This window comes from Canis aureus, chromosome 28, assembly GCF_053574225.1.
Source record: "Canis aureus isolate CA01 chromosome 28, VMU_Caureus_v.1.0, whole genome shotgun sequence".
NCBI classification, from domain to species: domain Eukaryota; kingdom Metazoa; phylum Chordata; class Mammalia; order Carnivora; family Canidae; genus Canis; species Canis aureus.
In genome coordinates, this window is record NC_135638.1 from 10095297 (window position 1) to 10118032 (window position 22736).

At 42.1% G+C, this 22736-nt stretch overlaps 1 long non-coding RNA gene and 1 pseudogene across 1 annotated transcript; both read left to right on the forward strand.

Moving 5' to 3' along the window:
* Window positions 1-720: 720 nt before the first annotated feature.
* LOC144300402 (uncharacterized) lies at window positions 721-21680 on the forward strand. Its single transcript, XR_013367006.1, has 3 exons — window positions 721-899; window positions 1575-1692; window positions 20885-21680. It is a non-coding gene; the product is annotated as an uncharacterized LOC144300402 (long non-coding RNA).
* Window positions 11229-13053, forward strand: LOC144300398 (adenylyl cyclase-associated protein 1 pseudogene; annotated as a pseudogene).
* Window positions 21681-22736: the final 1056 nt, after the last annotated feature.

Below are 22736 nucleotides of genomic sequence, written 5' to 3' on the forward strand. Positions count from 1 at the left end.
CGGGGGCCGGGAAGAAAGAGAGAAGGGTTTCCAGAGGGGATTTTCTGCCTCCTGAGCGGTCACCCCGGGGAGGTGTCGGTTGGAGGGCCATCCCGGGAAGACGTGAGTCACCTGGCCCCTGAAGTGGCGGGAGACACGCGACGTCCTTGACGGCAGAGGTGGTGGTGATGACGAAGTGTCATTGTGTCAAAGTATCACAAAGTGTCATTACTGTTTTGTATTTTGTCATCACCACCACCTCTGCCGTCAAGGACGTCGCGTGTCAGATAAAGAGCTAGTGTCCAAGATCTATAAAGAACTTCTTAAACTCGACAGCAAAGAAACAAACAATCCAATCATGAAATGGGCAAAAGACATGAACAGAAATCTCACAGAGGAAGACAGACATGGCCAACAAGCACATGAGAAAATGCTCTGCATCACTTGCCATCAGGGAAATACAAATCAAAACTACAATGAGATACCACCTCACACCAGTGAGAATGGGGAAAATTAACAAGGCAGGAAACAACCAATGTTGGAGAGGATGCGGAGAAAAGGGAACCCTCCTGCACTGTTGGTGGGAATGTGAACTGGTGCAGCCACTCTGGAAAACTGTGTGGAGGTTCCTCAAAGAGGTAAAAATAGACCTGCCCTACGACCCAGCAATTGCACTGCTGGGGATTTACCCCAAAGATACAAATGCAATGAAACGCCGGGACACCTGCACCCCGATGTTTCTAGCAGCAATGGCCACGATAGCCAAACTGTGGAAGGAGCCTCGGTGTCCATCAAAAGATGAATGGATAAAGAAGATGTGGTTTATGTATACAATGGAATATTACTCAGCTATTAGAAATGACAAATACCCACCATTTGCTTCGACGTGGGTGGAACTGGAGGGTATTATGCTGAGTGAAGTAAGTCAATCAGAGGACAAGCATTATATGGTCTCATTCATTTGGGGAATATGAAAAATAGTGAAAGGGAATAAAGGGGAAAGGAGAAAAAATGAGTGGGAAATATCAGAAAGGGAGACAGAACATGAAAGACTCCTAACTCTGGGAAACGAACTAGGGGTGGTGGAAGGGGACATGGGCGGGGGGATGGGGTGACTGGGTGACGGGCACTGAGGGGGGCACTTCACAGGATGAGCACTGGGTGTTATTCTATATGTTGGCAAATTGAACACCAATAAAAAATAAATTTATAAAAAAATAAAACATTTGTAAGCAAAACAAAACAAAACAATAATGACAATGGCCGCAGCCACACACACATCCAAAAAAAGTAATTGGAAAAAAAAAGTAATTGAGCTGCTATTCATTAAAGGCTTATCATGGCCAGTGTCTGAACTAAGACGTTTACCCACATTCAGCCATGAGATCCCCGGCATTCTTTGAGGAAGATACTTTAATTGCCCCCTGAGGCTTTAGAGAAGCTAAATAACCAGCCCCAGGTCACACAGCTAATAGGGACTTAATAATAGCTTAATAGGGACTTACTAATAGGGAAAGGATGCCCCCCCCATCCTTCCCCAGCTTGGCTCCACAGGCCCATTCATCCTATCCCCTTCCTGACTCTCACCTCTGCAGGCTGCAGCTTGAGAAGTGAGGGAACCCACCTGATTTTTGATTCTTGGTCCAGAAGTTCTGCTGCCCTTTGGTCCCTGCTGAGAGGAAGGTGTTCGGCCCATGTCGTCTTGGAGGCATGGTAGGCTTGCTGTCCTAGGGCTGGAAGCTCAGCTGAACTGACTGCAGCCCTGGAGTGGTGGGTGTTCTGGGCTCAGAGTGAAAAATAAAGAGAATCCTGTGACTTGCCAGGATTATAAGTACTGTCCGTGCTGTCCAAGGGTTTGAGTTGGGTCAATTTGAATTTTCAAATTGAACTGGGCAGTGTTGTTTATGGACAAACTAATACAAAAAGCTTCTTAGTGGTCATGAGCCTTCCATAAAAGATGTAAGGGTGGCTGTTCAACTATCATCTTCCACGGTCTCTTGCCATCCACACAGCAGCTGCATAATGTGGTAACTGCAAGTCCCAGGAGGTACCTCTTTGGGTAACCACTGTATTGTTTAGGGACCACTAAATACAGATCAACTTGAACTATTCTTCGTTAGACCTGACCTAAATACCCCATAGTGCAGCCTGCACCTCCTTCTGCTTCTGTAAATTCTTAATGAGGTTAGAATGTAACAGAAGAAAATTTTATACAACAGTAAGTACAATCAACTTTATGCTCCTCTGGATACCTGGGTGGCTCAGCGGTTGAGCATCTGCCTTTGGCTCAGGTCCTGATCCCAGGGTCCTGGGATTGAGCCCTGCATTGGGGCCCTGCATCAGGCTCCCTGCATCGGGCTCCCTGCTCAGTGGGGAATCTGCTTCTCCCTCTCCCCCTGCTCCTGTGCTTTCTCTCTCTCTCAAAAACTGGATTAGGGGGGATCCCTCGATGGCTCAGCTCTCAGGATGGTGCCTGCCTTCGGCCCAGGGCATGGTCCTGGGGTCCCAGGATCAAGTCCCACATTGGGCTCCCTGCATGGAGCCTGCTTCTCTCTCTGCCTGTGTCCCTGCCTCTGTGTGTGTGTGTGTGTGTGTGTGTGTGTGTGTGTGTGTCTCATGAATAAATAAGTAAAATCTTTAAAAAAATAAAATAAAAACCTGGATTAATTTATGCTGATATAATAGTGGCCAAACATTTAGTAAAAGTTCTATCTATATTCACTTCACTACACAAAACAATATACGTATATGTATGTATTTATATACAAACATATAATGAAGTACTGATATCCAAAATGTACAAAAAAATTCTTGAAACTCAACAATAAAAAAACAGTCTGATGAAAACAAAGTGACCCCAAGACTTTAACAGACATCTTACCAGAGAACATATACGGATTGCAAGTATGCACATGAAAGATGCTCCACATCATATGTCATCAGGAAAATAGAAATAAAGACAATAATGCAATACTACTACATACTTATGGGAATAGTGAAAATCCAGAACACTGACAAACATCAAATGCTGCCAAGGCTGCGGAACAACAGGAACTCTCATTCATTCATGTTGGGAATGCAAAATGGGGCAGCTACTTTAGAAGATAGTTTGGCAGGCTCTTGCACACTAAACATATTCCTACCATATGATCCAGCTATCACACTACTCAGTATGTACACAAATGAGTTGAAAACTTATGTCCACATAAAAATCTGCTCATGGATGCTTCTAGCGGCTTTATTTAGGATTGCCAAAACTTGAAAGCAACCAAAATGTCCTTCAGTAGGTGAATGGATAATTAGACTATGAATGTTATTTAGTACTGATAAGAAATGAGCTATCAAGCCATGAAAAGACATAGAGAAAACTTAAATGCCATATTGGTAAGGGAAAGAAGCCAGTCTGAAAAGACTACATATTGTATGATCCCAACTATATAACATACTGAAAATGGCAAAACTGTGGAGACAGTACAGAGATCAACAGTTGCCAAGAAGAGAGGGAAGCGGTAGATGGAACACAGAGGATTTTTAGGGCAATGAAAATACTCTGTATGAGGGGCACCTGGGTGGCTCAGTGAGTTAAGCACCCAACTCTTGATTTCAACTCAGGTCATGATCTCAGTGTTGTGAGATGGAGCCCTGCATTAGGCTCCGTGCTGGGCATGGAGCCTGCTTAAGATTCTCTCTCTGCTCCTTCCCACACCTCCTCCCTCTATAAAAACAAAATAAAACCAAACAAAACTCTGTATGATATTACAATGATGAATACATGCCATTATACATTTGCCTAAACCTATAGAATATAAAACACCAAGAGTGAACCTAAGGCAAACTATGAACTTTAGATGATAAGGATGTACCAATTGAAGTTCATCATTTGTAATAAATATAGCCTCTGATGGATCAAGTTGATAATGGAGAAGGCTAAGCATTGTTGGGAGCAGAGATTAGAGATTATACGGGAACTTTCTGTAACCTTCCTGTACTTTCTGTAATTCTTCTTGATTTTGTTGTGAACCCAAAATTGCTCTAATAAACTCTTTTTACTTTTTAAAAAGATTGTATTTGACAAAATTGCTCTAATAGTCTTTTTCTTTTATTTTTTTTTAAAAAGATTTTATTTATTTATTTTGACAAAGAGAGAGATCACACGCAGGGGGAGCAGCAGAGGGAGAGGGAGAAGTAGACTTTCCATTGAGCAGGTAGCCCAATACAGGGCTCGATCTCAGGACTCTGGGATCATGACCTAAGCCAAAAGCAGATGTTTGACTGACTGAGCCACCCAGATGCCCCATAAACAGTCTTTTTTTAAAAAGAGCAAAATAAATCCACAAGATACTAATGAAGTCATGTAACACATACATGCACACAAACACACACACACACAGAGGAGGTAGCATGTAGGAGGTCTCACTACCAAATTTGGGACATTTTGGCATCAAAAAGAATAATAATAGTAATAGATTCCACTCCCCAAAATATCCATGAGTTCATAGTAATACTGAAAGAAAGAGAACGAAGAAAATGCTTCTTTATGAGAAAATGCAAGCTACTAAGTACAGATAAAGTGATAGAATTGTAAAATAATACTTTTTGAGAGCCCAGTGTAATATATGATTTAGGCAAGCATCCGCAATGGGAGCTAAAACTTCTGGGTCAATAGGATAGTGACTCAGCCTGGGATTAAGAGACAAAATACATGTAATAAGCAAACATAATGTGTGACCCTCAATCAGATCCTAGATTGGAAAAAAATGCTTTGGAGAGCATATAGGTGATATTATTGAATTGATCTTAATTTTCATAGGTATGGTGATGACACTGGCAATACTTTAGGAGATGAACGCCAAAGCCATAGGGCTTCATGAAGTACCTTCATGTCTGCAACTGACTCTCAGAGGCCTCAGTCAATAATTTGTGAATCTTGCTGAAGGATGTTTGGGTGCTCATGTTACTACACTCACAATTTTTTTGTAGGTTTTAATTTTTTCCAAAACAAATCTGGGGTGACAGAAATCTTCTACTTCCTCCAGTCAGTGAACCATTAGCTTGCTAAATAACCTTTTATAGGGGCACCTGAGTGGCTCAGTCGGTTGAGCATCTGCCTTCGGCTCAGGTCATGATCCCAGGGTCCTGGGATTGAGCCCCTTGTCGGGCTCCCTGCTCAGCAGGGAATCTCCCTCTCTCCCTGCCTCTCCCCCTGCTTGTGTTCTCTCTCTCTCTCTCTCTCTCTCTCTCATAAATAAATAAATAAAATCTTTAAAAGAAAATAAACCTTTTATAACTAGGTGTGGGTTTTCTCCTTAACAAAGAGCCTCTGTCTCCAGGTTCATAACCATGAAGTGCAAACAAGTAGAGGAAGATTAACACTCACCAGAGGACCCAGAAATCCTGACCTGATCATACTCTCCACTTCACTCTTGATTCAAACAGATCTAGTTTAATCTTCCTTTGCAACCAATCATGCTTAAGTCACTCTTATTATAAATAAATAAATCTTAAAAAAAAGGAGAGTCCTCTTCAGTGATCAGACACTTTGATCAGACACTGTATGTCATGAGCAGCCCTTGTACATTATAACTCTTAGCCATAGAAAGATTTCATTTAGGATGGTAACATATTAAGAAAATACCAAAGTATGAGTTAATATTGTTCTATTAGGGCATATATACAGACTTTTCCTCTGAGATGCACATTTTTAAGGATCCCTTTTTTTTTTAAGATTTATTTATTTAACAGAGAGAAGAGAGCACATAAGCAGGAAGAGCAGGGAGCCCAATATCCCAGGGAGCCCTGGGATCATGACCTGCACCGAAGGCAGATACGCAACCAACTGAGCAACCCAGGCACCCCCAAAAGATTCTTTTTAGAAACTCTGAATGTGAAACCAAGTGCCTATTATATCTGACTTTTCTTGAGCAGTAAACTGAGATGAGCAAGGTTTTTCAGTTACCTAGAGAGGCAGGCCACACAGCTGAGGACAGAGCACCAATCTGCAGAGTTCCAAGTCCAAGGCTCTCCAGTCTGTGCCCGTTTCCTTCATTCAAGTCCTGGGATTTGCACAGCTGGGACTTATTAACCACAGGAACGTCTCATCATTTGATATCTTATGGAGAGTGTTGGTTTTATGGAGTTGACACTATATGGGGGTTTCGATTTCCTTAATTTCCCACTCCTAAGGTTATCCTAAGGTTAGGATTGCATAATGCCATCTCCTATAGGGGTTACAGGATTGGCCCAGGTGACCCAGGTTTCATGCCAAGATGGGACTACTCAGACCAGAACTGAAAAAGTAGCTTCAAAGAAACACCTCTCAAGCTACTTTGCAGATTATAACTTTCAAAAACAGGAGCTGAACATTTTGTCCCATATTGTCAGACAAGAACCTACATTGCCAAAACCCTACCTCCTATATTTTTGGTCTTTTTGTTTAATCTCATACAGTCTTCTAACAGGAATTTATCACACCCTATTTTATAGTGTTTCATATCTTATTTGAGCATATCATAAAAGTAGATAAAGCAGGAAAGATAAAAAGAGAAAGCTGAGATTGTTTAAAAGGAAATACATTTGTATAGACATCAGATCAATGTTGAAAAGTATAGACAGGGGTGCCTGGGTGGCTCAGTCAGTTAAGCATCTGCCTTCAGTTCAGGTCATGATCCCCAGGTCCTGGAATGGAGCCCCCAGTCAAGCTCACTCCTCGGTGGGGGGCCTGCTTCTCCCTTTCCCTCTGCCTGCCTGCTGTTCACCCCACTTGATAATAAATTACCTTCATAGTTGATGGGCCTAAGTATGCAGTGTTCCATAGGATTCCATGTTTACCTACCTTCTTCTGTCCTTTAGGGAAGGGCAGTTTGTTCTCTCAACAGCAATACCCCAATCCCCATCTCACCATCAAGCTAGGTTTGATAGACCTCCATTCCAAGAAGTTCTCTACCTGGGGATCCCTGGGTGGCTTAGCTGTTTGGTGCCTGCCTTTGGCCCAGGGTGTGATCCTGAGGTCCTGGGATCGAGTACCATATTGGGCTCCCTGCATGGAGCTTTCTTCTCCCTCTGCCTGTCTCTCATGAATAAATAAATAAAACCTTAAAAAAAAGAAAAAGAAAAGGAAGTTCTCTATCTACATACCACCATTTTGCCACCAAAGATTTGATGCATTAGCCTAACCTAGCAAAACCCCCAACTCACACCAAACATGTACCATCATATCTTTTATAACCTGTGTTACCAACTCCTCTTCCTCTCGATCATTGCCATCAGCATAGTAATATGTTTCTCAAAGGGAAAACCACTCCCTGAACATACATTCAGCTCCCATTTGCTGCCCACCCAACCTGTCTGTTCCTCCTTGCGTTCTTCTATACCCAACTGTATCAGTAAAGTTTCTCCAGAAAAACAGAACCACAACTGTGTGTGTGTGTGTGTGTGTGTGTGTGTGTGTGTGTGTGTAAAAGAGATTTAGTATAAGGGATTGGCTCACACAGTTATGGAAACTGACAAGTCCTGAGATTTACAAGATGAGCTGGCAAGCTGGAAACTTGGGAGAGCCAATGGTGCAGTGTCAGTCTGAGGTTGGCAGGCTCAAGAACCTGGAAGAGCCAATGTTGCAGGTCAAGTCTGAGGGCAGGAAAAAGCCCATGTCCCAGTTCAGAAGCAGTCAGGTGGGAGGAATTCTGCTTTTCTCTGGAGAGGGTTAGACTTTTTATTCTATTAAGACCTTCAACTGGTTGAATAAGGCCCACCCGCATTAAGGAGAGCAATCTGCTTTACTCTGTCTGCTCGTTTAAATGCTCACTTCATTCGAAAGACACCCTCACAGGGATGTCTGGGTGGCTCGGCAGTTAAGCGCATCTGCCTTTGGCTCAGGGAGTGATCCTGGAGTACTGGGATCGAGTCCCGCATCAGGCTCCTTGTGGGGAGCCTGCTTCTCCCTCTGCCTGTGTCTCTGCCTCTCTTTGTGTGTCTCTCATAAATAAATAAAATCTTAAAAAAATAAAAGAAAAACACCCTCACAGATATACCCAGGTAATGGCTGACCAAATACCTGAGCATCCTGTGGCCCATAATCAAGTTGAGACATAACATCAGTCCTCACACCAACCTTTAAATTTTAGGGGTTTGGGACTTTCTACTAGGATCCCTTCTATCTATATACTCTCATCCTAGGTAACTCCACTGTCTTTGGACATAGTCTATCTAGTTTAGAAATCTATTCCAGCACTATCCAAGAGAAATATAACATGAGTCACAAATTCTAGCTCTATATATAACTTTAAATTTTCAACCAGTTACATTAAGAATAAGTTTTTAAAAGTTTTGAAATTTGTTTTTTTTTTTAAGATTTTACTTATTTATTCATGAGAGACACAGAGAGTGAGAGGCAGAGAGATAGGCAAAGGGAAAAGCAGGCTTCATGCAGGGAGCCTGACATGGGACTCGATCCTGGGACCCTAGGATCACACCCTGAGCTGAAGGCAGGGGCTCAACCACTAAGCCACTCAGGCATCCCTGAAATTTGTTTTAATGATTTATCTTATTTAACCACATATACCCAATACATTACTGTTTTAATATGAATCTATAAAAAATATTAATGGGTGAGTGATTTATCAATGCATTCTCTCTCAGCTCTAAATTCACCATATATTACCTTCTCTCTGATAATGGAGCTTTAAGAATGTCTTCTTTGCAGCAAGCACAATGCTAACCTTTTCTCAGTAGAAGGATGTTACTGGAGAGGGACTGGTTTCCTGGTTCTGGCGTGCTGCATTTTGTTTTCTTCTTGCTCCTGCTGGGCGTCTGGCAGAGATGTGTGGGCCGACATGCTGGGATACTGTGGCTCAGCCTCATACCAAGAGTGTGCGGCCCCAGCCCCAACCCAGTAACCCTCTCCTCATAACTCTCCAAGCAAACACCACACATCCCAGCTCTCATGCCGCCCTGATGGAAAGTAGATGCCTCAACGCCCTCTACACACCTGCCCACCAGCCCCAGGCAGCCTGCACATGGATGCTGTTTTCCATAGTGCTTCTGACACAGGCACTGCCCTCTGGGTTTTGTAGCACCCTGCTGGACAGGAGGTTCCCAGTGCTCTGAGTCTCTTTGCATACCAGACTTGGCCCACTGTAGTGGGTGTCTCCTGCTCACCTGGCAACCATGGACCAGCTCTGGCGTGGACCACCCCATGAACTTCTCTGCCATCTGGTGGGCTGCTACTATGCTCCTCCAGTGATCTGAATCCCAACCTTGCGGGGGAAGCCAACTTCCAAGTTCATCCTTCCTTGGAAACTCTCCCTTAGCCTAAGGATATTCTTTATAGTTCTCTTAACATCTTAGTGCTTGTTATAGTTAACAATTATTTTTGTCAACTTTCCATGTTCAAACTATTGTAGGATTTTTGTCTCCTGGTTGGACCTTAACTGATACAATTATACCTTTCACTTTTTTTTTTTTTTATCTTATTAGGTCTTCTAAATCTGGTGCATATTTTACTCTTCTAGAATATCTCAGTTCAGGGGCATCTGGGTGATTCAGTAGTTGAGCATCTACCTTTGGCTCAGGGCATGATCCTGGTGTCCTGGGATTGAGTCCCACATCAGGCTCCCCGTAGGGAACCTACTTCTCCTTTTGCCTATGTCTCTGCCTCTCTCTGTGTGTCTTTCATGAATAAATAAATAAAATCTTTTTTTTTTTAAGAATATATCAGTTCAGGCTAGCCCATTACAAGTGATTGATAGCCACATGTGGTGAGAGGCTACTATATTGGGCAGCATAGCTCTAGGTCCACTGGATTGCATCTACCTGCTGCAATTTATAGTACCTAAAATAGAATTATTTATTTCCTCCCCATCAGTTTCATTCCCACAGTTTCCTCTATCTTATTAAATGGTGCCACCCTCCACCCAATTGCACAAGTCAGAAACTTAATAATCATACCAATTCTGGCTATTCTCTTTCTCCTTTCCCTTCTAAATTTTGTCTATTTTAGCCCTTAACCAGTTGATATGACAAAAGAAAACTAAACTATAAACATGAAACAAAACTCAAAAGATGAGTAATTTTTAAGAAGTCCTCATGTTATTTCTTCCTAATCAAAATCTCAGCTTCTTAAAATGTATCAAGACTCCGTATCAATAAAGATGTGGTGAATTTGGCATGCTAAAACATTATTGGTAGAATTATAAAATATATAGTCTTTCTGAAAACAATTTGGTAATTTAAATCAAGTATTTTAAGTGTTCATAACCTTTAGATCTCTTTCCTAGGCATGCTCTCCAAGAAAATATTAGGAGATCCTCTCACAGGTTTATGTACAAAGATGTTCACCACATGTGTATCATATCTCAAAATAACAAAACCTTCATTTTTTTAAAGATTTTATTTATTTATTCATGAGAGACACTAAGAGAGTGAGGCAGAGACACAGGCAGAGGGACAAGCAGGCTCCACGCAGGGATCTCGATGCGAGACCTGATCCCGGACCTGCCGGATCACACCCTGGCCTGAAGCAGGCACTGAACTGCTGAGCCACCCAAGGATCCCCCAAATCCTCATTTTAAAGTGAAGGCTGGCAGCTTCTGTCACAGTAACAGGGGAAATTGTCTCAATTTCTACTATCTGTAATTATTGTAATTTTTGTAAATAAACTCACTTTTGTTTGGAAAAAAAAATAGATGTTTACCACAATGTATTTATAATAGAAAAAAAATCTAGAGACAACAGAAATGTCAGTGATAAGAAGAGAGTGGAAAAAACTTATTGTATATCAGAAAGATGCAATTTCAAAAAGACAAATTTATTTTCAATATACTTATTAAGTATATGTGTTTACATTTATAGATTATTTTATAGATTACAAATTTTTATCTAGACAGAAATTCCAATTCCAATAAATAACATAGTATAACTGCTTAGGGAAAAAGCTGCAAAGAAAAATACTTTTGAAAATCTGCATGGTGGAATTTATTCATTGTTCAAAACATTTATTAGATTACCCTTAGATGCTGGCAGTTTTGGGGTGCCTGGGTAATGCTATTGGTTAAGTGTCTGACTCTTGGTTTCAGCTCAGGTTGTGATCTCAAGGTTGTGATCTCAGGGTCATGAGATGGAGCCTGTGTCAGGCTCTGCACTCAGTGTAGAGTCTGCTTAAGATTCTCTCTGCCTCTTCCCCTCCCCTCCTCTAAAATAAATAAATAAATAAAATCTTTAAAAAAAAAAAAAAAGACAGGTTCTTGCCGGAAGTGGAGAGCAGCTGATCGCAGTCGGGAGGTGGTACATTATGGCTGATATGCAAAATCCGGTGGAAAGATTGGAGAGGGCACTGGGCCTCCTGGAGGCAGTATCCCATGCCTCTGACACGCACTGTGGGTATGGAGACAGTGCTCCAAAAGCAGAAGCAGCTCCATGTGTGCAAGCATTTGCCTCACTCCTTGCTGGTCTTGTGGCCGAGTACCTGAAGGTCAATAAAGAGACTGGGGGAGACGTGCAGAAACATGCGGAGATGGTCCACACAGGTCTGAAGTTGGAGCGAGCTCTCTTGGTTACAGCCTCTCCGTGTCAGCAGCCGGCACACAATAAGCTTTCTGACTTGTTGGCACCCAAATCAGGGCAGATCCAAGAAGTGATAACCTTCTGGGAGAATAACTGAGGCAGCAAGTTGTTGTCAGTGAAAGTATCCAGGCCCTGGGTTGGGTGGCTATGGCTCCCAAGCCTGGTCTTTATGTGAAATAAATGAATGATGCTGCCCTGTTTTACACAAACCGAGTCCTCAAGGAGTACAAAGATGTTGATAAGAAGCATGTGGATTGGGTCAAAGCTTATGTGAGTATATGGACAGAGCTACAGGCTTACATTAAGGAGTTCCATACCACCGGACTGGCCTGGAGCAAAACGGGGCTTGTGGCACAACAACTGAGTGGACTGCCATCTGGACCCTCTGCTGGATCGGGTTCTCCTCCCCCACCCCCACCAGGCCCACCTCCCACACCAGACCCCACCAGTTCAGGCTCAGATGAGTCTGCTTCCCGCTCAGCACTGTTTGCGCAGATTAATCAGGGGGAGAGCATCACACATGCCCTGAAACATGTATCTGATGACATGAAGACTCACAAGAACCCCTCCCTGAGGCCCAGAGTGGTCCAGTACGAAGTGGCCCCAGACGGTTCTCTGCACCTAAACCAGGAGTCAGGCCATCCCCCAAGCCAACCACAAAGAAGGAGCCAGCTGTACTTGGAACTGGAGAGCAAGTGGAGAGTGGAAAATCAGGAGAATGTTTCCAACCTGGTGATTGATGACACAGAGCTGAAACAGGTGGTTACATATACCAATGTGTCAACACAACATTGCAAATCAAGGGCAAAATAAACTCCATTATGGTAGATAACTGTAAGAAACTCGGTCTGGTGTTCTATGACGTGGTGGGCATTGTGGAGATAACCAATAGTAGGGATGTCAAGGTTCAGGTAATAGGTAAAGTGCTAACCATTTCCATCAACAAAACAGTTGGCTGCCATGTTGACCTGAGCAAGAATTCCCTGGATTGCGAGATAGGGCCAAATCTTCTGAGATGAATGTCATCATTCCTACCGAAGGCGGTGACTATAATGAATTCCCAGCCCCTGAGCAGTTCAAGACCCTATGGAATGGGGAGAAGTTGATCACCACAGTGACAGAAATTGCTGGATAAGAGAAGTGCCACTGGGTTCTTTGCCCTCCCCCTCACACCATGGGATAAATCTGTATCAGGACGGTTCTTTTCTAGATTTCCTTTACCTTTCTGCTCTTAAACTGCTTCTCTGCTCTGAGAAGCACAGATCCCTGCCTTCACTGAAATATACCTCAGGCTGAGATTTGGGGCGGGAGAGCAGGTCAGCTGATCTTCTGTAGGAAGGTACAGCTTCTCCCTATCACCCCAACCACACCGCCAGTCCATTCTCTGGGAACCACACACCAGGACTGGTGTGTTTTAGGTTTCAGCCTTTGGGGGTTATTTGACCAACAGTCTTTCCAGAAGAATAAAACAGTACCCAGGGATTAACAGATCAGAATGTTCACACAAGGTCCTCTTTTTCTAACAATGAGCGTGAAGGTAGCAGAGGCTGGGGAGATCCTAGCCAGTTCTTCTAGCCAAACTAATTTTTCACTGCTGACCAGCAAGGGAGGGCATGCACTGGACCAAAGGCTGAAGCTTGGCCATCTAGCATTCCAAGCATCATTGTTTCCTGTAAGCATTCCTTTTATTCTGTATTCCATCCTGGCTTGGCCTGAACCTGGGTGCAGGTTCTCCTGTATCAGCTGCTGGCAGTGCCCTGCACCCAGGCCACTTAAAAGAGTCTTGGCCCCTTCCTTTCACTGGGGTCCCTGCCCAGCACCTTCCTATAGAGACAACTTAGACAAAAAAAGACAAAAAAAAAAAGAGGAAAGCACACCATTCAGAGGAGTCTGAAATTCCTTCCTCCTTCCGTGCTAGGTTCCTGTCCACCTTCATTGTCTCCTTTGCCCTGTCATGCTCAACTGTTTTTGGTTTCTGTCCGGGCGTCTGATCAAAGGACTAACGTCTCCACTGCAGCCTGGTTTTAGGTCTTATATAAAAATCTTGCACAGCACTGCTGATGTAAATTACAGTTTTTCTCTCTAGGACACTTACCAAAATATGCAACTTTTTTGGTGGGAAGTGAGATTGTCCTGTTGACTTCTACCCATTTCCTGAGGCCTGTGGAAATAAACCTTTATGTACTTAAAGTTATACATAAAATAGAATAAAATTAATACCAAAAAAAAAAAACCTAAACAGAACAAAAAAGACAAAGAAAAATGCTAGGCGGTTTTAAGCACAGGGAATATACACTAGTCAGCCTCCAGGATAGTCTTCAATGATCCTCACCTCCTGGTATTTAATTTTTTTTGTGTAGTCGCCTTCCTTACTGAATAGGATGAGCATATATGAATAATAAAACAGAGTGGAAGTGATAGTGTATGGCTTCTGAGTTTAAGTCATAAAAGACACTGCAGTTTCTCCCTTGCTCTCTTGGATCCTCAGCCTGGAGGTAGCCAGCTTCCACATCGTGAGAATACTCAAACAGCCCCAGGGAGAGGTCCTCCCAGAGAGGGTTTCTGGCATCCTGGCACTAGTCAGCACCAACTTATAGCCATGTGAGTGAGTGGCTTTGCAAGTAGATCCCCTCAGCCCCAATCAAGGCTTCAGATGACTGCTGCCCCGGCCAATACCTAATTGAACCTCAGGAAAGACCCTGAGCCAGAACCATCAAGCCAAACCGCAAGCCAAATTCCACATCCACTAAAATTATGAGATACTAAATGAGGACTGTTGTTGTGAGTGACTAAATTTTGGGGTGATTTGTTACATGTTAGAAAACGAATACAGAAGCAAGCAAACAAAACCAGATAGAAAGCTCTGCCTTTACGGAGCTGACATTCCAGCAGGAGGAGACAGATAAAAAACAAAATGAATAAATATATGGTATGCTATGGAACAATAATGGGATAGCAGAGAAGGAATGTAGGTGGACTTGGAATTTTACAGAAGTAGTCAGTGAAGCCCTTCACTGAAAAAGACATCTCAGAGAAGATCTGAAGGACATGAGAAAGGAGCCTTGCAGATATTTAGGAGGAGAGTGCTCCAGGCAGAAGGGTTGAGGAGTTACATGCTTGGCATGGATTACAGAACAGTAAGAAAGCAGTGGGACCAAGGGGGCAGGGTAGGGGGTTACATATGGCTTCACAGGCTAGAGTAAGCACTTTGGCTTTTATTCTGAATGACATGGGGAACGTTGGGGATTTTGAGTTTAGGAATGACATGATCTGATTAACATTTTAACAGGATTCCTGTGGCTGCTGGGTTTGCATAGAGATTAAAGCAGGGGAACCAGTCAGGAAGCTATCATAATAATCCAAATGAGAGGAAGGTGATGGAGAATAAAATCAGAATATAATCATGGCTGGTTATTTGTTTTCTTCTTTATACTTTTCTGAATTTTCCCTTTTAACAATGACTCTTCATGGCCTTCCCGATCCAAAAGAAAAACAAGTCTTCAAGGAGGCAAATGTTTGTGAGAACTTTTAGTCCTCCGTATTTTCTGGTTATATTTATGAAAATATAGATGACCATGTCATTCTTAGTCGGATTTCAGCACAACAGGGGTTGCTACAAAACGACACAAAGAAAAAAAGTTAAAAACTGTCGACTTTAGTCTGTGCAGACTCAACATAACCATTTCAAATGAAAAACAAAATTATTGTTGAGCTTTAGACAGCTTGAGTGTTTGCATTATCAACTAAACTTGATAATTACAAAGCTCAGCATCCTTTCATTTTTTACTTTGAAATACCGTTCAAATTTAGAGGTCCAATTGCAATTAAACAGCACACTGCCTTCTTTGCCGTTGCCAATTTTCTGAGTTTTAAACATGCATCTGCTAAATATTCCACAATGCCTGTAGTTTTTAATCATTACTCGCATTTTAACCAAGCATCATAGAAAAATGTGCCCTGGGGCACCTGGTTGGCTCAGCTGATTAAGTATCTGCCTTTGGCTCCAGTCTTGATCCTAGAGTCCTGATGGAGTCCTGCCTCCGGCTCCCTGCTTGCTCCCTGCTCGGTGGGGAGCCTGCTTCTCCCTCACCCTCTGCTGCTCCCCCTACTTGTGCTCTCTCACTCGTGCTCTCTCTCAAATGAATAAATAAAATCTTTAAAAAATAATGTGCCCTTGGAATGCCTGGGTGGCTCAGCGGTTGGGTGCCTGCCTTCGGATAGTGAACCGGGATTCGGGATCGAGTCCCACATCGGGCTCCCTGCATGGAGCCTGCTTCTCCCTCTGCCTGTGTCTCTGCCTCTCTCTCTCAGTCTGTTTCTCTCATGAATAAACAAATAAATCTTTTAAAAAGTGCCCTGTGAATATTTTCATTGCCTTTGTGCTATGTATTTGAGCATTCTTAATCTTCAAATATTTCATATACAAGCTCTCCTTTGTGACTATAATTAGTTTAGTTCCAGGGTTTCTAGGCACTTGGCCAGGATATTACTCTGGATAAAAATCTGTTCGAATAAGTTAAAAATATATATGTTGAGCACCTAACATTCCTGAGGAACAGTGCTACAAGAAGATAAAAATAAGTGTTCTTCTAGGCATTTTTAGTCACGGGAAAGGTGACAAAGCTCTAAAGTCACTTCTGTATATTGGCTACAATACCTTGCTTGCTTTTTTATACTTCAGGGCATTTTATTTCATTTAGCAAGTGTTTATGCCACACCTCCCATGTGCTGGAAATACAGAATCCTACGTGGGGACACAAGGGCAACTGAGTCAGAGACCGGCCCTTGAAGAGCACACGGACTAGTTGAGAGACAAACATGCATACAAGTAATATGATATTTCAATTACAGAAAATATATAGTGAAACGCTAAAGCCTGTGACCTACCTCCTGCAGCTTAATAATAACCCATAGAAGTGAATCATTTTTCCTTCCCCCAAAAGGGCTAATCGTCTCTTTTCATTTACAGGTTCTAACACTCCAGATATTTCCAGGAATTTGGCCTAGTTAGAAAGGTGGGGGGTCCTGTCCATTCTGCTCCACTTTATTATACAGACTGTGTTACAGATATGTTTATTCTCAGTCTAAAATTAAATGCTCTGTCACTGAGGAGTCAGAGGGAAACTATTTCCATAATTAATCATGAAAATTTTCATGATCTAATTGGCCCCTCACAAGATATGCAGATTCATTGGAAGATAGCTTTCTTATTTACTTGGCCCACAAAGAAACTATACAACAAGGCAAAATGCATATCATTTCTACTGACTGTTCTTGCACTGATACTCAGGGGAGCCATAGCAGGTGCGCCGTCATCCAGGCTCTCTGTCAGCTATTTCTTGAACCCCTGCCTCCTTGCCTGCCATCATTCCTTCTTCCAATCTACTTTCATGCCGCCAACTAAATTCATTCCCTGTAACGAGCCATAGCATCTGTGGGGGGGAGGGGTATGGAGGAAAGGGGAGTCCTTCATTGCATATATAATAAAAATCCAAACTTTGCTATCTGCTTGTCCGTTTTTTCTCCTTTCCCCTTTCTTTTCCTTTCTCTCTTTTTCTTTCTTTCTTCTTCCTTCCTTCTTCCCTTCCCTCTTTCCATCATAATTAAGGATAAAAGACGTTAGGTTTTAGTAAGGGAGGGGAGATAGCAGCATCCTAGGGGAAGTCAGAGCCTGAGAAGGGTAAGGGAACCATCTCTGCAGGTGGCAGTAGCCAGAGTGGATGATTCAACGGATGGTGTGAGCCCAATGGGGGTGAGGAGCGTATCTCCATGAAGTCAGGATGAAAGAGGTGGCAACAGTGAAGGAAGATTGGTTACTAAGAGGAAGATAATCAAATGAGTGACTAGTACATATATTTAGAATAATGGGAGCCAGGTTTCTCACTTGGTGGAGAAAGAAATTACAAATATGAAAAGGTAGAAAGCTAAAATAAATCCTATGGTTTCAACTGGAATTGGAGATACTGACATAAACTCATGGTTTTATATATAGAAATAAACACAGTTGGTGAGGTGTGGGAACATGTATAGATAGGTAGATAGACAGGCAAATAGTATGTACATCCATGCACATATTGCCTAGATCTGCCCACTGAGGCCTAGAAGCATCAATATTCCAGGGCTTGGCTTCTAAATATTATTCTCCACTGAAAGGAACCAGGGCTTCATGGAGAAATGACTAATTCTGGGACTTGGAATATATAGGCCCAAAATGAACCTGAAGTGCTTTGCTGTGTCAGAAAGTAAGAAGGTGGCCAATGATCGATGGGAGCAAGTCAAAAGGATGTATGTGGAGGAGCACTCACTGGCCAAATCTCAGGCAATGTAAACATCAAAATGAATTATGATAATAAAAGGCTATAATCCATTGAATAAAATAGCAACCCGTGAGCCTGTACTAATATAAACAAATGAATAAATGAACAGAGAACAAAGTTTTTATTTACAATGGAATGTCAACTGATGACTATAGAAAGAATGACAAAAGTATAAAAATTACAATTTGGGGGCGGCCCGGGTGATTCAGCAGTTTAGTGCCACCTTCAGCCCAGGGCGTGATCCTGGAAACCTAGGATAGAGCCCCACATTGGGCTCCCTGCATGGAGCCTGCTTCTCCCTCTGCCTGTGTCTCTGCCTCTCTCTCTGTTTCTCATGAATAAATAAAATATTTTTAAAAATTACAATTTGGGAATCAACACAGTAATAATTAAATTATCCAAGAAACATCAGTGACTACCAAAACCAGCATGAAAGTTTGATGAGGAGTAAAATAGTGGCATAGTCTCAAACAGCTCCTCACAAAATACTCATTGATTAAAAGAGGAAAGGAGTAAATCTGTGGGAAGAGTTGAGAAAAAAAATCTTAAGCAACCAAAGTTAACATCCACATAATGGGACAAATTTCAGTCACGAACCACCTGATGGGATGCAATGAGACCACAGCACCACTTCTGGGGTATTTCTGTTCACGTCCTTTCCCAAAAGTATATCCTGAATCAAGTTATGAGGAAACAGAAAAACTCCCAATTATGAAACGTTCTACAAAACAGACTATTATTTTTTAAAGTGTCAAGCTAGGAAAGCCAAAGCAAGATTGAATTACAATTCCAAGTAAGAGTTGATTAAAGAGAGGGGTGCCAGGGTGGCTCAGTCAGTTAAGTGTCCAACTCTTGATTTCAGCTCAAGCCATGATCTTAGGGCCTAGATGGAGCCCTAGGTCAAGCTCTGCATAGAGCCCCAAGTCAAGCCCCAAGTTGAGCACCATCACCCCCCGCCCCCAGACTCAGCACTGAGTCTGCTTGTCCCTCTCCCTCCCCTGCTGCTCACTACTCACTCGAGCAGCTAGCTCCCATGCAAGGCACACAGGGGCATTATGTGAGCTAGCCATAGAGCCAGAAACTGACCAACATGCATGCCGTGCTTGTAGGGGTGAAAGGAGTCCAGTATGGCTGAGGAAGTGGGAGTACGCAGGTATCTTTGAAGATGACGCTAGTATAATGAGCTAAAGAAGGGCCTTGATAACCAAGAAGGATTTATTTTATTTATTTTGAAAGAGTTTCAAACTGACAGAAAAATAATAATACAAGGTTTTTCTTTTCTGAACCATTTGAGACTAAGTTACTGATAAAATATTCTCATTTCCCCAAACACTTTTCATGCGTATTTCCTACAAATAAGAATATTCTCCACATAACAAAATAGTCACCCAAAATAAGGAATCTAATCATCCTACTACCTACTCACCCTACAAGTACGGCATGCATGTCCATTTCTGGCTCTAGGGCTCGCTCACGTCATGTTCCATTCCTAGGCTTCATAGCTCCATTTGCCTGTAAAAAGTTTGAGTATAAGAAACATTATAACCCTTAAGTGCCTGAGCGTAAGTATCTCAGAAACATCATAAAACTTAAATTTTTAAATCAAATTAAATCTGGCTCCAAACTTTCACTCTTTAACTTGGCATAAAAATTCCATCTCAGTCTCAAGTACATATGAAGTAAGTGCCTTACCCCATACCCAGAAAATGGAAACTTTCTTTGGTCTTCAGTCCATCACAGTGGCTGCTACAATGCTCAATATTAATGGCTAGATTTCATTTGCAGGCAGAAAGCTCCACCCTTTCTGCAACCCTTGTTTGTGTAGGGATCTTATGCTACTACTCCTCAGGCCATGGTGGTATGTGCCACAAGGACAAAAGCCTCAGACACTTGCAGAAAACTGTTAACCACCCTCTCCCCCAAATATTTCCTCAACTTCCAGAAGCTCATCTTCTCCCCTAGGATTAAGCCATTTCCCTTTTCCATTTCCTAAGGAACACCCAGGTGGGAATGTCTGAAACATTTCTAGAAACTTCCATTTTCTGTCCAGAAACATGAAAATGCTTGATAACCATTAGAGACAAAGAAACTCAGACTCATTATATAAAGCTTTAGCTACCCGAGAATGCTGGTAGAAAAAGTGTCTCTCATTCTTCTAAGACTTCTATTGCTTTGAGCTAATACTAGTAAAACCAATTATACCCCCTTGCTGCTCATCCTCTAAAGTGAGTTGGTAAAGTTTTTAAGTTTTTTTTTTTTAAGATTTTATTTATTTATTCATGAGAGACATGGAGAGAGAGGCAGAGAGAAATCCTGCGGGAAGTCTGATGCAGGACTCAATCCCAGGACCCCAGGATCATCACCCAAGCCGAAGGCAAATGCTCAACCACTGAGCCACTGAGGCACCCCAAGTATTTAAATTTTAAGGTTGGTAAGGCCAGATATATTTTAGGCTTTGCGGGCTATACAATCTCTGTTACAACTATCCAATTCTGCTGTTATGGCATGAAAGTAGTCATATGTAATATGTAAACAAACAAGGCTGTGTTCCAAACTCTACTAGGGACACTGAAATATGAATTTAATAGAACGTGCATGTGTCTCAATAATTGTTCTTATCATGATTTTTCCTCCCATTTTAAAATGTAAAACCATTCTTAGCTCATAGCTTGTACAAAAATAAGCAGTGGGCTAGAGCTGGCCTTTGGGCTGTAGTTTGATTTCTACTCTAAGATAATCAGATGAGAACTTTATTTTTTTTTAAGATTTTATTTATTTACTTGAAAGAGAGAAGGAGAGCATAGAGGGAGAGTGAGAAGGAGAAGCAGACTCCCCACTGAGCAGGGAGCGCAATACGAGCTCAAACCCAGGGCCCTGAGATCATGACCGAAGCCGAAGGCAGATGCTTAACCAACTGAGCCACCCAGGAGCCCCCATATGAAAACTTTAACATGAATGTTTCCAGAATTCAAAATTATTTTCTTCCTTAAATAGCACATTTTTTAATATTTATCATTTTGCATTTATTACAGTCCTTCCGACTTTCTGTCACGAATGATCACTGCATGTGCCCACATCTCTCTCTCCCAGATGACTGTGACCCCTTTATGAGAAAGAAATGGTCAGGTACTTTTTTGAGCTCCTACAGAGCTTAGGTGTTCAAACTACTGTGATTGAAGGAAACTGAGCAGTGGGGAGAATGAAGTCAAATCAGTGAAACAAGTTTATCACAAAGTATCATCTATACAAGGCTGGCTTTGTTCCAAATAAGGGCTATGAGATCTGTTACGAATGATTTGTAATTATTAGTTATATGTGCTCTCATTTTCCGCTTCTCCCTAATTATCCCTGTGTACTTGTTGAATCGCTCGCTTTCAAGACAGTCCTTGGCGATCTGTATACAGAACTCTGTATTGCTGAGTTTCACCAGGAAAACTGAGGTTTCTGAAAACTGCTTTTTCCACTTATGCATTTATTCATCATCAAGGTTGTTAGAAAAACTGGAAATAAATTTGCATGTACTTTTACAGATTACAAAACTTGAAGCTATTTTTTCCTTATATAATGATTCCTTTGGTTCGTAACTAAATGGCTTTTAGAAAATTGACATGATCCTTTCTTTTGTCCTAGTAATATCTTATGTCCTCATGCTTTGTATTTTGTCAACTGGGCACAATACTCCTGTGAAGTAGGTGGGGCAGGAGTAAAGACTCTTTCTAGTACAAAGGATTAAAAAAAATAATAATAACCCAAGACAGGGCAGCCCGGGTGGCTCAGGGGTTTAGCACCGCCTTCGGCCCAGGACGTGATCCTGGAGACCTGGAATCGAGTCCCATGTTGGGCTCCCTGCATGGAGCCTGCTTCTCCCTCCACTGGTGTCTCTACCTCTCTCTCTCTATCTCTCTTTGTTTCTCATGAATACATAAATAAAATCTTAAAAAATAATAATAACCCAAGACCATTTAAGCCAAAAAAAAAAAAAACCCCAATAAACCCAGTGTTTTTCCTTAGGTAACAGAAGTCAAGGGATAGAGCTTTCTTCAATCTATGGCTGAATCCAAAGACTAAGATGACATCATCAGGGTCCTGTGTTCTATGGTTCGGGTCTGTCTTCTTTTATATGTTGCCCTCTCCCCCTGCAGACAGGTCTCTAGCAAGTTGCCGGAGAAGATGGCTAATAGTAGCCTTAATTTCACATCATCCCAATACCAAGACACAAAGTGCAGGAGATAGCATTCTTCACCAGCTCTACGTGGAACATCTTCAGAGGAGGGCTGTAATTATCAGCTCAACCAGGACCACCCAATGGGAGAAGAATGGTTCCCCAGGAAGGATGCTGAGCAGATAATGGATGCTCTCTGCAGCGGGCATATCGCATATCCTATGAATAGTCATCTACAGGAAAGGAAGCACAGAGAAATGAAGTAACTTTTCATGATCCCACTACTGGTTGGTGAGAAAGGTAAACCAGAAATCCAGGACTCCTCACTCACACCTCAGCTCTTACCTGCATAACCATGCTATTTCTTTTATTTTTGGGGGGGGGCGTATATCTTTATCTCACTATTTCACACTAAGAAGCCAGGCCCATAAGTTTCCAGAAACACTATGACGTCATTTCATTACATCTATTTCTTTGCCATATATATATATATATATATATATATATATATATATATATATAATCTCAGTAACTTCACATTCAAGGAACCACAATCAGAGCTGCCTTGTTTGTTTCAATATTCTGAGGATTTTCTGTAACTTTGGTTTGGTTTTGGTCCCCCACCCCCACCCCCGACACACACATTATGGGCATTTTACATACAAGGATGTTAAGGTGGTTGGTTTTTTTTTTTTTTTTAATTTTTATTTATTTACGATAGT